A 5,220-nucleotide genomic window follows, 5' to 3' on the forward strand; every position below is an offset into this window, starting at 1 on the left:
CCAAGTTGAGTTCTTTGTGAAGCAGACTCTGAGACAGTGATTAACATGATGAGGTTTAAGAGGCATACCTCCTGATATAAACAACTTTGGAAAGGTAGATGTGTAGTAAGGAATTCAGACTCACCTAAAAAGGGTAATGGCCTTTGTCCCAGTTCCTAGGAGGTGACATTTAAATCCTTGAGATTTCCCCAGGGTTATGAGTGATTGGTTGTTCATGGTGTGCCCCTCTCCTGTGGATCATACCTGATAGTTTATGCTAGATGACTCAGGATGGAGGCTGATCATGCCAAAAAGTCCAATCATATGATTAAAGAGTTGCAGCTTTTGGCAAAGTGATATAAGCCCAGCCTCTGGAGAGGGCAGCTGGAAATCAAGTTCAACTTTATGGACAATAATTCAACTAATCATGTCTATGCAATGATGCCTCAATAAAAATTCTAGACATGGAAGCTCAGGTGAGATACCTGGTTGGCAATATTCTTTGAGTATTGTCACACATCATAGACAGGAGGAGGTAACAGGTCTGGGGTCTGGATTCCATGGAGAGAGGACAAGAAGCTTTACATATGGAGCCCCTTCATATGTATATGCCCTATGAGTATCTTCCTTTGGATAGTTCCAATTTGTATGATTTTGCAATAATAAAACTGTCATCATAAGTACAATGCTTTCCTGAGTTCTGTGAGCCAATCTAGTGCATTATCAAATCTAGGAGAGTCCCCTCAGTTTGAATCATTTCAGCAAAATATTGAATGTGAGGGAGTCCCCAAAGGTGTAGCCAACTCATCTGAAGTGAGGGCAGTCCTGTGGGACTGTTCCCTCAGACTTTACAGTTTGGCAAACTCTTTGTAGCAAGGAAAAGCAGTGAAAAAAGTCAAGCCAAGTTTAAGCCCAGCAAAGGCCCCCCAAAACTACCAGGGAGCTCTGCAGCTAGGATAATCCCTTAGAGTCTGCTGGAATTGGGGAAAAGGGGCCAAACATTTATAACTGCATCAAAGAGTCATCAGATGTGGGCTTCCCAAGGAAGTAGGCATGACCTTGGTTAAGGTGACTTTCTGCAGCTGAGGCAGATCCCTACAGGGCTTGATTGCTGAGGGCTAACACACCCAACACTTGGAGTAAAATGTCCCTTGTTTCTGACAGGAAATCATTTTTTTATTGTGGTGAAGTAACATAAAATTTACCACCTTAACCATTTTTAAGTGCACGGTTTTGTGGCATGAAGTACATTCACATTTTTGTGCAAAAATCACCACCATCCACCTCCAGAACATTCTCCTTTTTTGAATCTGAAACTCTGTCACTGTTAGACACTAACTCCACATTTTCCACCCCCAGTCCTTGGCACCCACCATCCTACTGTCTGTCTCTATGAATTTGAGCCATCTAGAGACCTCCTATAACAGAGTCATACAGCATTCATCCCTTTGTGTCTGGATATGTAATGTGATTGGTGAGATATTAGATGGACTGGGAGGGAGAATTATCAGGGAAACTTGGAACTGCCTTTGCTCCTGTTGTCCTCTCCCATTTTCTCCTTAGGAATCATACCTTCTAGTTTTCCTAGGAAAGTCTCAAGTGATAATTGTTTATTCAAACTCAGCATTAATAGTGTCCAATTTGAATTTTAAAATACTACCCTGGTTTGGAAAGGAAATTAAATTATCACCCTACTTGCTAAATAATCTGACCAAGATCCTTACGGAGCAAAAATATAGTAGATGTCTTTTTCCTTAAGGTAGGGTTTAGATCCTCCTAACATACAGAAAAGATCTTAGGAAAACTAGAGAAATAATAAATAACAAGGAAGAAAGAGTTATGATTATTTTGCAATTATAGAAACAAGACTGCTCATGCCCAAGAGTCTTGGGTCATGTGTCAGGAAAGTAACAGAGTATGATGCATGTTGTGATGTGTGATGCATAATCCTGGGGAGGGGTGCTATCACTTAAGTAGGGAGTCCAAAATAATCTCCAAACTTTATTCTAGTAACACTAAGATAGGTAATTGTAAATTTAAAGCAGAGAGCTGTGGAGGTACATATACACTATATGAGTGCAGACTCAGAATTTCTTGTTACACTGTTTGATTTTGCTGCCTTTTCCACTCCTATGAACCAAAAACGATAGCACAAGTATTGAGATTAGGCTATTCTGCTGACAATCCTCCACAACACGCTCTTGATGTGACTGTTCCTCTGGCTGTAGATGAAGGGGTTCAGCATAAGGGTGACAACAGTGGACATCACCAAGGCCACTGCTTCCTTCCTTGGGGAAGATGAGACAGTGAATTAAGGTAACCCCAAGGCCTATTCCATAAAATAAGCAAACAGCTGACAGGTGAGATCCACAGGTGGAGAAGGCCTTGTACGTCAGATCTGAAGATAAGATGCTCAGTATGCAGGAAATAATTTGAGTATAAGAGTAAAGGATCCCTGTGAGTGGAACACCACCACAGATGGCACCAATAAAATAGATTAATATGTTATTGGTAGGGGTGTCGGAACAGGCAAGTTTGAGGAGTTGAGGAGGGTCACAGAAGAAATAAGGGATTTCCACATCTGCACAGAAGGTGAGCTGTGACATCATCAAGTAGTGCAGCTGGGAGTCCAAAAGACTGATGAAAAATGACACCAGTTCATGATGGCTGGGTAGTGCAGACGATGACAAATAGCCATAAAACCATCATAGACCATCATGACTGGGAGTAGATTATCTAAACATACAAAAAGAGAAAATGAGGACACCTGAGTTAGGCAGCCTGCATAGGTGATGGATTTGCTGTGTGTCTTGGGGTTCCCCAGCATCTTGGGGACTATAGTGGTGCTGAAACTTATGTCATCCAAAGACAGGTGTGAAAGGAAGAAGTACACGGGGGTGTGGAGGTGGGAGTCAGAGCTGACAGTCAGGATTATGAGCTGGTCCCCAAACATGGTGGCCAGGTACATGGTCAGAAACAGCCCAAGAAGTAGGGGTTGCAGTTCCAGATCCTCTGAGAGACCCAGGAGGAGGAATTCTAAGTCACCTGTTAGATTCTGTGGTTCCATCTAGATAGGATATCTTTTAAAAAAGAAAAGAATGTTGAATGAATAAAACAGTGTAGAGGCACCCAACAGAATGTTCATATTTTGGATTCAAGCAGTTCAAAATGAACTGAAACTTTATATCCCATTACCTTCAGAGATATTTCTCAGTTATGAACTCTCTTTAGAACTTATTCCTTATTGGTATTGGGACTATTCACCTATTTCTATATATACTTACTCTAGAAGCACTGAGACAAAGATTATTAGAAAAGAAAGGACGTTCGAGATAACAAATCCATGAACACAGTAAAATATCTGCACCCTACTTTTGAAGGAAAAATAAAAAGTTAGAAGTGTTCTTCTCTCTTAAGAAAAAAAATATACAAATTAAAGGACACTAAGAAGCAGTCATATGTACTTTATCTTACCCTAATGAAGTGCAAGAAATGCCCTTACTTTGAAATGTAGCCCTAGATGAGTTAAAACCTCATTAGCTAAATTCTGAATTAAAATAGAATGTTCATAGTCAGATAGCATTTTGTATGCCAATTATCCTCCTGGATTTTCATTTTTATTTGATAGTATGACGTCCATCTTCCATGGGTATAAATGTTCACTCCAATGTATGGAGTGTCTGGTCAAAGAGTTTTCAAAATAATTCAAATATATAAATATTTAGCTTTGCTGAACTTATTTTGAAAAATAAGTTTTTGGTAAATGCACAGAATCATAACATCACTGATCCCAAAGATAGCATTAATTTACAATGCAGCAATGATTAAGCAATAATTACACTTTGATTAACAATCTGCACCTATCTTTTATTTATTTATTTTTTTGCCAGGTTATTTTCTATCACTGCTACACAATCTCAGGGAAACATCTGAGGTTAAGATCACTTTTTGCTGTTTTTGATTGTAGTGGCTTGGTAAAACTTCTTAAATATGTTTCTAATCCTAAACACTACATTTGTGAAAGGTTGTTTTTTCCTCAAATCCAACCTCTTATGAATTTTTGAGAAATTCAGAACAAACTTCAGGCGTGAATCCATAAGATAACCTGCTTATCCCAGCTTAAGAGCTTTTTAAGTCAATACTCCCTAAGAAGAGGTATTGCATCTCCCCCTAAATTGAGGTGCCTGAAGGCAACCAGGTCTTCACTTCTCTTAGCAGATGAAAAATGGTTTCATTTGGAAATTTAAAAATACCTGGAGAAAAACAAAAATGAAAATATGGCATGCCACCTCTTATGGGATGAAGCAAAAGCTGTCATAAGAGGGAAATTCACAGCAATAAGAGCCCACCTCAATAAACAAGAAAAATCTCAAATAACAAGACTTAAACTGCACCTAACAGAACTAGAAAAAGAGCAAACAAAGCCCAAAGTCAGCAGAAGGGGGGAAAAAATACAAATCAAAGAAGAAATAAATGAAATGCAGAATTTTAAAAAAAAAAGTAGAAAGAATTAATGAAACTAAAAGCTGTTTCTTTGAGAAGATTTAAAAAAATTGACAAACCCTTAGCAAGGCTCACTAAGAAAAAGAGAGAGGGCCGAATAAATAAATTTATTTTGTTTTTATAGGCTGAATTAAATAAAGTTAGAAATGAAAAAGGAGAAACTACAACAGATACTGCAGAAATACAAAGGATTATAAGAGAATACTATGAAAAACAATATGCCAACAAATTGGACAATCTAGAAGAACTGGATAAATTCTTAGATTCATACAACCTCCCAAAACTGAATCAAAAAGAAATAGAGAATCTGAATAGACCAATCACAAGTAAACACATTGAAACAGTCATCAAAAACCTCCAAAAAAACTAAAGTCCAGGACCAGGTGGAGTTTCTAGAGAATTCTGCCAAATAATCAAAGAAGATTTAATACCTATCTTTCTCAATCTATTACAAAAAATTGAACAAGATGGAATGCTTCCTAACTCATTCTATGAGGCCACCATTACCCTGATCCAAAACCAGATAAGGACAACACAAGAAGGAAAATTACAAGTTAACATCACTGATGAACATAGATGTGAAAATCCTCAACAAAATATTGACAAATCGAACACAGCAATACATTAAAAGGATCATACACCATGATCAAGTGAGATTTATTCCAGGGACAGAGGGATGGTTCAACATCCACAAATCAATCTCTATGATACACCACATTAACAAACGGAGGAATAAGA

The 5,220-nt window shown here is 38.1% G+C and overlaps 1 pseudogene; it reads right to left on the reverse strand.

Annotated features, from left to right (window-relative positions):
- Positions 1-2,143: 2,143 nt before the first annotated feature.
- On the reverse strand, positions 2,144-3,046 carry LOC106827784 (olfactory receptor 7E24-like; annotated as a pseudogene).
- Between the last annotated feature and the right edge of the window lie 2,174 nt (positions 3,047-5,220).

Source organism: Equus asinus, chromosome 20, assembly GCF_041296235.1.
Source record: "Equus asinus isolate D_3611 breed Donkey chromosome 20, EquAss-T2T_v2, whole genome shotgun sequence".
Classification (NCBI taxonomy): Eukaryota; Metazoa; Chordata; class Mammalia; order Perissodactyla; family Equidae; genus Equus; species Equus asinus.